This window comes from Thermobia domestica, chromosome 9, assembly GCF_964235325.1.
Source record: "Thermobia domestica chromosome 9, izTheDome1.hap1.1, whole genome shotgun sequence".
Lineage (NCBI taxonomy): Eukaryota > Metazoa > Arthropoda > Insecta > Zygentoma > Lepismatidae > Thermobia > Thermobia domestica.
In genome coordinates, this window is record NC_137462.1 from 238,682,340 (window position 1) to 238,694,070 (window position 11,731).

An 11,731-nucleotide genomic window follows, 5' to 3' on the forward strand; every position below is an offset into this window, starting at 1 on the left:
CGAGCGAACTTCAGTGAGAAGAGAGAGGACAGAAGGAAGAAGACAATGAAGAACACGTCAAAACTATACCTGCACGAACTATGAACAGAAATGTATAATGGCCAAATTTTCATTAAAAAAATAATAATCATTATTTTTTTTTATCGACCGGTCACTTCAATTTAATATTCGTGTGAATATAAAATAATTTTTTTATGTGCGTGTGTGTGAATATCAGTGTTGAAAATCTGTATGATTTCTGTGGAGGAGTGGAGTGTTTTTTATTTTATCAACATTAAAAATTCGACAAAATAACATGGAAGTCTTTCTTGTACGGATTCCAGACATCAATTAAGGTATGTGGAAAATTTCGCATACGTTTTTCTTTTACAGCATGGCAAGAACATGTACAGAGAAGGGTGTGTGGTTGTAACCTGACCATTTTAATGGAGCATCTGAGTTGAAGTAAAGCCACTGATTACCTGAGTTAAAGAGTATTTTGTATATATCAAATCACTTATTTTTTTTTAAAAAAAAGCTCTACCGAATATTTCTTTTATATCTTTAATATTTTAAGTAATCACAAGTAATTCATATAATTCATTTACATAACTTCTGTTAATTACTTAATTTAAATACTTTTTGGGACTGTCCATTCAGGGCACTCCATCATTGTGGTGCAAATATTTAAGTATTTTAATTTTGAAATCTGGCAATGTCCAACATGTTCACTTTAGCCCACCACAAAATCTGGCTTACCCAGCGTAAGGCGAGATCACTTCAGTGTCACGGGTTGTAATATTAAAAAAAGTAGATGCTGTCAATGAAATGTTCAGGGCCATACACCAACAATGAAGTAATAAGCTTTGTGTCCGGCAACATTTTATTTACGAATTTTGTTTCTTTGTTTCCTTGTTTATTTCGAAAAAAAAGCAGCCAAAACTACATGTTTTATTTGTAAGAATTTAGTTATTTTGATTAGAGTTTTTCCATGTGTGCCTGTCGGAAAATTTAAGAGGGGGATAACATTTATTTTGCGTGTTATTTTTATAAGATACAGAAGTTAGCATATCTTAGAAAGTTAGAGAGTTAGACTATTTCTATTTTACGTTGATGGTGGTCACAAGACTGCAGAAAAAGAAAATGAAAAAACAACTGGTTAACTTTCCCGAGAATCAGCTCGGTGAGTTAGAGTTAGAGGAGAGAGTTGAGAATATAGAAAGTCAGGGAGAAATTAGTGACGGAAACGGAAAGCAGGGAAGTCAGGAAAACGAAAAGGAATGGATCCCTGGACCATCCAGTGTTGTGAACATGGAGACGATGGATCCATCTATGAATCCACTGTTTGTAATGTTACAACAGCTGGTAAAGAGCACTGTGAAAGAACTCGTTGACAAACAGGAAAGGTCAGTAAAGGAACTAGTTGATAAGCAGGAAAAAATCGCACAACAGCAGGAAAAGTCAGTACAAGAATTAGTGAAAAGACAGGAAGTAAATAGCAGTAGATTAATGAACAGTATAGCTGAACTGAGTACTCGGCTGGATGCAACAGCTGAATCGTTCAATGAGCGATTAGCTGGAGCATGCAACGAGTTACGAGGTTCAATAAGAGCGAACGATGAGAGGGTACAGCAGCTCGAGGCGAGTAGCAATAGAAAATTAGATGAAATACAATTAACTTTAGGACAAGACATTCTGAGAGTAGACAACCAGGTAGAAAGCGTCAGGACTTGTGTAGAACAGGTGACAAGTAGGTTGGAAAGCGTTGAGGGTTCAATTGCTCAAGCGGAGAATAATATGCAGCGTGTAGAAATACAGTGGAGAGAAGAAATGGGTCGATTACGCGAAGAAATTGGTCACGAAAACCAGCTTGAAGAGGTGCGGAGCGAATATCGGGATGGTATGCAAGAGATACAACAGAATATTACTTCTGTTTGCACCAAATTAGAGAAAGAACTTGCTTCTTTAAAGAAATCGGTTCGAGAAATTAATGACAGAGGTGAAAGAATAAACAATAACTAACCCGGTACCTCTCGAGACGCTCCTTGTTTTGTCTTTCGAGACGAGACAGAATCCCGCGTATCATCAAAGGCTCAGCCGCCTGTCTCTACGTGCCAGCTAGCATCAGCTGTGGGACTGATGCATCGTGATCTGTCTCTTCCTATATTCTCTGGTTTAGAAAGTGAAGTGCAGTCTCATAATTTTCTTGTCGAGCTTGATAATTATTTTGATCTCACGGGAGTACCGGAAGATCGAAAGCTACAGTTTGTCTCGAAATGCTTTAGAAATACATCACTGCAATGGGCTCAAGTAACTCTAATTAAGTGCAAGACGTATCAAGATTTTATCATGCATTTCAAACGGACCTATCTGAGCGAAGAGAAGTTGGCGAACTTACGTGCGACCATTCTAACGGCTCGGTTTGATAGCCGCTCAAATAGGCTTCCCATGGAGTACCTTTTAGACTTGCTGCATAAAAATAGTATTTTATCGCCGCCATTAGAACCGCAAGTACTTTTAAAGATACTGCCAAGACAACTGCCATCTTGGATTTACAGGTCTCTGATATCATCCAAACCAAAAACAATTGAAGAATTGGTTGGTCTGGTGGCAGAATTGCAAGTGACGTATCAAAATAATAGCGGAAACAATAACATTAGAAGGGGGATTAATATGATGTCAATAGAAGAAAGCGATAGTGAAAGGTCTAGCGGTACATCGTATAGACATCGCCCATATTCCCCACGAAAGAATCGCAATAATCAGAATCGTGGTGGAAATACACAGAGAGGTAGAGGGAACACGAGTAGGCAATTTGGCAACCATGGAACGGCATGGTCACCAAGGGATAGAAATAGTGAGAATAATAACAATGAAAGGTCTCAGGGTCGTTCAAACAACCGAGGTTTCTTCAGGGGCAGGAACAATCCCAGAGGACGGAGGAGATCATACTCTGGTGAAGAGCAGGTTAACAATCTGGAATTCAGTAGGGGTAACGGTTCTTCTAATGAAAGTGAAAACCAAACATCTAGGTCACAGAGCCCCCGGAACATGAGACAAACAGTTTCTAGACAGTGAGAATCGTACGCACGCTGTCTAGGAGCTACAAATAACTGTTCTCTATCTGATAGTGCTAAATGTTTACCTAGTAGTGTGCGTAATGAGGATAGTTCATATCATGCTGAACATAATAAGGGAGAATGCGAAACTCTTGTCAAACAGTTAGAAATCATGGGATTAGAAAATAATAGCCGAGATTGCATACAATGTGACAAAATTATTAATAAACAATAATTTTCGGATGATAAAAGTGCCAAAGGTAAAGATAAAGAATTATGCTTGCTTTTGAGAGGTGGAAAAGCGATTAAATTAAATAAATGTCTTTTTGATGAATCAAATGCCATTTTTCGAGATTTATTGGAAACAGATGAAAGGGAGAATGTACCTACCAACAATGTTATAACGTTACCAGAAGTAGAAACTTGTTTATTTGGTAAAAATGTATGTGGTCTTCTTGACAGCGGAGCAAGTGTTAGCGCAATTAGTAGTGACTTATGGGCACAGGTAAAGAATACCACCCCACCCCCTGCATTCCTAAAAGCAAACAATATAAAGGTTAGTTCGGCTTTTGGAAAATCTACAGCCAAAATCCTTGGACAAGTGATGCTAGTAATGACATTTAGTAATCAAGAATTCTATACTGTGGGATTAATTGTACAAGGATTAAATCACCCCTTGATTATTGGGTCACAGTTCTTTGCTGAGAGCAAGGCTGTATTAGATTATAATGTGGGAGTTTTGAGACTAAATTCACCAACTGAGGTTCAGGTTAGTTTTCGAGATGTAGAAATCGAAGAGAGTGAGTTAGTGGTCAGGAGTTTGACTTTAGAGTTTGAAGATGAAGAGAGATTTTTATATTCTTTTCCTATAGGTGAAATGGGCGAAATAGGCGAAATGGGCGAAACGGGTATAGAACCCATCTATGCATTTCAGATGGATGATGTAAGAAATAGAGAAGGGCATAGTAAGGAGATGACTTCTCTCAGAACCCATCTGGATGATGGAAAATATCCGACAGCTACTGAACTTGCCAATGTAGTGTACAACCCACATGAATGGAATAAAGTACAAACTAAAGTCACACCAGCTGAGATTTCTAGCCTCGTAGAAGGGTACACTGACCTCAGTGTGGTCGAAAAGCAGAAATTAAAAGAAGTGTTAATGAAGCATAGAGAAGTGTTCGATTTAAAACCAGGGTGTATAAAGGGATATGAACACAGTATAGAATTGCGTGAAGAAGGGAAATTCAAAGCTAAAATGTATCCATATGCATTGAAGTTTAGAAATCAGGTGACTAATATCATTAATCGGTGGGAAGCATGGAAAATAGTGAGAAAATCTGAGACTTGCTACACCAGCCCGCTTGTTGTAGTTCCAAAAAAAAGACGGAACTGTTCGTATTTGTTTGGATGCGAGACGTTTGGCAGAGGTCACTGTTAGTCAAAGGGATCAGCCAGTCCCAGCACTTAGTACACTAAGAGACCTATGTGATAAACGTTGGAAAACTTCAATTGACTGTGTAGAGTCGTTTCTGCAAATCCGAGTAAAATCTGACAGTCAAAAATACTTAGGATTTTTACATAATGGAATTTCTTACGTATTCCAAAAGTTACCTTTCGACACCAAGCAATCTCTTTCATCATGTGTGAGAGCAATCGATTCAATCCTCTCAGAGTGCAGAGAGTTTTGCGGTTATTATGTTGATGACGTCATCCTTGGAAGTTCGTCTTTTGACGAACATATACGTCATATAGACATTGCGTTAGGCAAAATTAAAGCAGCAGGCATGACTTTACGCCTGAAGAAATGTGAATTTGCGAGACGAGAAATTAGCGTCTTGGGATATAACTTGTCCCCAGATGGGATAGGAAAGTGCCCTGAGAAACTTGAGAAGATAATGACATTTAGGAGGCCCAGAAATGTGAAAGAATTGCGTAGTTTCATTGGGTATTGTCAGTTTTATCGTATATTTAGTACAAAGTATGCAGAAGTCCTTTTTCCTTTATTTCAACTTTTGAAAAAAGGAGCAAAATTTCAATGGACTGAAATTCATGAGGAGGCATTTCGAAAAATAAGGGAAATCTTTCAGGAAGATGTGGTGTTAAAGAAGCCCCTTCCGGACAAACAATTTATTTTTTAATGCGATGCTTCAGACGTCAGCTGTTCTGCGCACTTATATCAAATAGATGATGATGGCAACATTAGAATTATCGAAATGACATCGCGAATTTTTAACGCTGCTCAACGCAACTATTTGATAACTGAGAAGGAATTTGTTGCGATAATAGATGGTGTAAACAAATTCAAGCACTATTTGATAGGGAACAGGTTCAAGATTAGATCTGACCATTTATCGATAAAATTTATTTTGTTGTGTAGAATAACTAATCAACGTATAGCAAGGTTCGTGTTAGCGTTAAGCATGCTAGACTTCGAATTCGAGTATGTGCCTTCAAAACAGAATTTAAGTGATCATTTTTCGAGATACCCCCCTAACACAGGAAAAGAGTTCGACGTTAATAGAAAACTAGAGATAAAAGAGTCATTGATGACAATTTTGACAGGGATTCCCGGGGAATTGCGCAAGTTGATCACAATCCTTCCTGAAATGCAATCATCTGATGCAAGCTGTGGAAAGATAAAGAAGTGTATAGAAAGCGGAGACGTTAGTAAGAAGATAAGAAGTGATAAGCACACTTACGAAATAAGTAACGGAAGATTGTGTAAACGCGATTGTAACGGTCTGCGCATTTGTATTCCCGAAGTGCTGGTTGAACCTTTGCTGCAGTACTACCATGACGAGAGAGGTCACTTATCTGCAAGCAAGCTTTTTCCTCTTCTTTCTGAATATTTCGTTTGGCCTAAGATGAGGAACATCATCAGAAAATATACAACATCATGTGACATATGTCAAAAGGCATCACCGCCTCAGTGTTACCAACCTGGACCACTGAATCCAGTGCTAGTAGAGAGACCAAACCAATTGATTTGTTTAGATTGGCTAGGGCCACTTGCAAGGGGGGTTGGTAATGTAAAATATGTATTAGTCTGCATGGATGCTTTTTCGAAATTGATCGGCCTATATGCATGCAAGACAGCTACGTCATGTTCGGCCATTAGAAAGCTTAGAGAGTTCCTAAAACTATGTCCAAATGTGGATTATGTGTTAACTGATAATGGGACTCAATTGAAATCTCAGAGATGGATAAACGAGATGAGAGAATTAGGGCTAAAACACATTACTAGTACGCCTTATTATCCCCAGGGAAATATGGCAGAAGTGAGTGTAAAATCCACAGTGCGAATGCTGAGAAAGTACTGTCACGACAGACAGACTCAATGGCCAAAACTTTTAACGAAGGTGGAGAAGTGTTTGAATTCGGCCAAACACTTGTCAACAAACCTTAGTCCATATGAGGTACATTTTGGACAAACAATGTCAAAAGACATCGCAAGATTATTTGAAATTCCAGAGATAGAAGATAGAAAGGACATAGAGTATTATGTAGAGATAGCATCCCGAAATCTAAAGAAAAGTGCAGAAAAAAGAAAGAGGGAATTTAATAAACGGCATGCAACAGTGCAGTACGAGGTAGGAGAACTTGTTTTAATTAGGGTATTCCCAAAATCTGATGCATTTTCAGGAATTACAAGGAAAATGTTCCTCTTATATTCCGGGCCATTTTCTATCCTCAAGAAGGCAGAACACAATGTGTATGTTTTGGTGACCCTGTGACAAAAGAAGAGAAATGTAGGAGAAACCCCTACCTGATCAAACGATACAAGGCAAGGACACCACAGGAAGTCTGAGACAGGTAGTGCGGTTAACAATACGAACTTGAGGTACTCTCGAGAGAAAAAAAAGAAAAGAAGAAAAATGTATTCACGTTCAGACTCAGATAGCTCTGTTAGTATACATTTAACTATTTAGAGGTTAGATTTCTTTGTAGCAATAATTACTTGTATATGTATGTAGAAATATCAGGTTATTTAATATGTAGAGGTGTTGAAATTTTAAATGTACTTAGGAATATATTAAAAATTTCAAAGGGGGATGTTATAAGAGGCACACATATAGCTATTTTCTATGTAAAATTTAATGTTAATTTCACCCGAAATTTTTGCATAATATTAGAATAATTTACATATCTATAGGTTAATTAAGAATATATAAGTTAGTTAGGTTAATTAGTATATAAAATAGGTGAATTAAACATTGTCATTTGGAATATAAAAATATATGTAGGAAAGAAAACTTAACTTGGAAAAGCACCACTGAATAAAAAAAAGAAGAAATTGTTCCGTAACAGTTAAAAGCTGTGTACGTGCACCCAGGATTGCTATCTACAGTTAAAGAAGAAATGTGGTATGAGAGAAATTTTATCTAGGTCATATATTTAAATCATACTTCTAACTTAGTTAGGTAGAAGTGAGCAGAGTTGCTAACGTTGCTGCAGATAGTGGCCTGGCGACATAGATCCTATCCCATTAGCTTTGTGTATTTCTGCTCAGATATTTTAACAAGTGGGTTTGAATTCTTGGGAACAATAAGGTATTACTTTTTCGTAAAGTGACCATTTTTGACACTAGAAACTTCGAAAGCGTGGGTTGGATCCCGCCAGAAAACTAGCCTATGTGTTTTTTCTTTCAAAGCGCAGTTTCGACAAGGAAGAGCCCCTGCTCTTCCTGCGAGTGGTTTTTCCCCCATTGAAAATTATGAATGCAGTCATATCCTAGCGTTATTACATATTTAGAATTGTAGAAATGTAAGATAAGATGTAATTTTGGTCAGAAAAGATGTTTTCGTTGTTACCTTAACTTTAAAACAAAAGCTTATTACTTTACTGTGCTTGGTGTTGACATTGCTGTAATTGAGACGACAGCGATACGCAGTACCCTGAATATCATAGCAGCCGATATGTGTATATTTATTGATTATTAATTCTAAATTGAATGTCACTGCTGGAATCCTATGTAAATATAATCAGAGGAATATTAGGTACAATGTAATATAGAATATATTGTTGATTCATGATAATTATTGTGAAAAAAGTGAAAAACGAAGAACAAATGTGTGTGGAGGTTGCGAGACATCACCACCAGAGTACTCTGGCGATGTAAACAAACGCACATGGACTGGGTTCGGCAAGGAAGATTGTTTACAAAGAAAATCTACAGTGACGCCGGGGAAAACAATACGAAAACAAGTATTTAACATTTGAATAACAAAGTGTATGATACACCGTTTTAAAGCTTAGTATTTCCTCTATCCAGTGGTCAAACTCAATACAGATGACAAGCAATAATAATCTAAGAATAAATGAAAGATTACATGAAAGTGTACTACCCAGACATTTTGGCGACAAAACCATTAGGGTCCGCGAAAAGGGACTATACATTGAATTTTGGGTAGGTCAGGAGCGAGCCTTTGAAAATCGTGTTGTTTCCTCTGAAAGAAAACTGTTTGACAGGGAAGGAGCAAGTTAGTTGGTGTTAAGACGCGATATACAGAGGTCATCCTCTGTAATAGTTTGTGCAAGACTCATCGTGACAATGGTCTGTTTTGTGAGATAGGCACATTTTAAATAGCCGAATTGCGACGTTACTCGAGATTAAGTTTTTTTTCTTGATCTGAAATATCAACAGTAGTAAGTCTGTCTCAGTACTTAACGTCATCTCAGAACTTAACTGTGCTTTACGGGAAACACATGTTGCGAGACGAGATGTTAAAAAAACAGGAGAGTTAGAATATTTTTTTTATTGATGCACAGACTGAGTTTTGAATCTGCAGCTAGGACAATGAATACTAGCATATAACTCTCGTATATAGTTTGCCGTGTGATATATGTATAAAATTCGAAAAGTAAAATTTTAAGTGCGTCATATGTGGCCGATGTAGTGAGAACTTTGGAACTGGATCGTAGAATCAGAACATTTTCAGAGATTTTGAGGCAATCCAGATGATAATTATCCAGTAACACTGCATGAACCAGATGTCTTCAAATGGATCCAGAGATACTAAGAGAGAGACACCAGTGCAGCGGAGAAACAACCAGAGCAGCGCCCAGTAGCAGCAATTGATATCATCTAGGAGGTTCCAGGATGCCGAGCGAACTTCAGTGAGAAGAGAGAGGACAGAAGGAAGAAGACAATGAAGAACACATCAAAACTATACGTGCACGAACTATGAACAGAAATGTATAATGGCCAAATTTTCATAAAAAAAATAATAATCATTATTTTTTTTATCGACCGGTCACTTCAATTTAATATTCGTGTGAATATAAAATATTTTTTATGTGTGTGTGTGTGAATATCAGTGTTGAAAATCTGTATGATTTCTGTGGAGGAGTGGAGTGTTTTTTTTTTATTTTATCAACATTAAAAATTCGACAAAATAACATGGAAGTCTTTCTTGTACGGATTCCAGACATCAATTAAGGTATGTGGAAAATTTCGCATACGTTTTTCTTTTACAGCATGGCAAGAACATGTACAGAGAAGGGTGTATGGTTGTAACCTGACCATTTCAATGGAGCATCTGAGTTGAAGTAAAGCCACTGATTACCTGAGTTAAAGAGTATTTTGTATATTTCAAATCACTTAATTTTTTTTAAAAAAAAAAGCTCTACCGAATATTTCTTTTATATCTTTAATATTTTAAGTAATCACAAGTAATTCATATAATTCATTTACATAACTTCTGTTAATTACTTAATTTAAATACTTCTTGGGACTGTCCATTCAGGGCACTCCACCATTGTGGTGCAAATATTTAAGTTTTTTAATTTTGAAATCTGGCTATGTCCAACATGTTCACTTTAGCCCACCACAAATTCCACCGAAACCTAATTTCCGCAAGGATTGTGCGGGGTCCTTTGTCATATTGAAGGGAGTCATTGCCCCCTGAATCTCTTTTCTCGCAAAGCCGACGAAACCCGCATTTCCTACTTTGAAGTCATTTTTGCATCGGCAGAGTTTCGTTTCTTTATTGTGGCTCCTTTAGTCAAAGGGACCTTTTATCCAAAAAGGGACCATTTGCCCCCCTTAACCTACTTTCCGAAAGAAACAAAAACATGCGTGTTGATTTATTTTCGATTTAGTATATATGTGCTAACTTTGGAGAAAATCGGACGGAGAGAAATCCTTGTGAAGCTATCTCCTTTACACTTTCACTTTTTACACTCGACGGGTTTTTGCTCCAAAGTCTTCAATTCTCGATACATCAGATTAGATGCTCTTTTAGATCCTACATCTGCGAGTGCACCGGATAAATCTAGAAGTACTGGGGAGAGTATTTAGCCACTTCTGACACTCAGACTGTTCTGCAAACAGCTAAACCGTTATTAACATGAAATGCGAATTCAAACAGATAAAAAGGAATAAAGTGTTTGTTTGGTGACTGCTAGTTCAGTAGTAGGGTCAGCAATACATCGCACTCTCGGTTTAAGGTTGTTACAAATCAAAAATACACATTTGTGGGAAAATGACTTTTAAAGTTTGTTATTCTTTTAAAATCGCTCCCTGGAATTCTGGTATTTCTGCCATCTAGGGGGTAATTTGTTTAGTTACATTTCTGCGAAAATACCACCAGGTAGAGCTCGCATCTCTCTCTCTATTCTCTTTTGAGCGATGATAACTCAAAATTTCCAGTTTTTGAGTTGTAACACTCTTCCACCGACTGTGCGATATATTATACATTAACTCATACAAGTACAGTTAGTCACAATTTTGTTCGTACGGATGACACTTTTGTGTTTAGAACATTAACCTGTCTATCTATTTTTGTAAAATGATTAAAATATTATGCTGTTCGTAAAATGTATATAAAAGCAAGCTAATGGCAGGATTGCAAAGCTTTTATGTATGTAAGAAAGAAACAAAATAATTATTCTTCCAGAACCTCCCGTTATTTACTCCACTTTTTTGTTCGTACACTACACCTCAACCAAAACAATTATTATACAAATCGCGTCGATGCGAAGAAGAAGGCAGTAGATAGGGATGTTAGCAGCTCACTTGTGCTGTGATAGTGTGATCAAGGTCGTATTCCCACCCATATCGTCTATCTATTGTGATCATAATGGGTAAGAGAAGAGAGGTTAGTTGTGAGTTGAAGGACTAATCATAAATTTGGTATTAAAGGGGTATTCGATGAGAAAGATTGGTACGTTGATAAAGAAAACACATTCCACAGTTCAGTACATAATTAATAAGTTTAAACATAATGGGTCTACAAAGAATTTGCCGAGAAGGAAGAAAGAAAGGAAACTAAGTGAACGCGAGGAACGCTTTGTGGTGAATAAGATTAGAGGCAATCCGAAATTAAGTGTCCCAAAGCTCCGCCCAATGGTTGAAAGTGTAACAAACGTATGTGTAATGAAACTGTACGAAGAGTATTGCACAAGTATGGATTTCATGGTAGAATGTGTCGTAAGAAACGGTTCGTTAGCAGAAAGAACCGTGCTGCGAGAAGGAAGTTGCTAAAGAGCACCTTGACAAGGACCAACAGTTCTGGGACAGCGTGATTTGGTCCGATGAAACAAAAGTGAACGTATGTGGGTCAGATGGGGCAAGCAGGGTGTGGAGAAAAGTGAACACAGCTGATAGGGTTGAGAATACAACACCCACAGTAAAGTATGGAGGTGGTTCTGTCATGATATGGGGGTGCATGTCATTCAAGGGAGTAAGG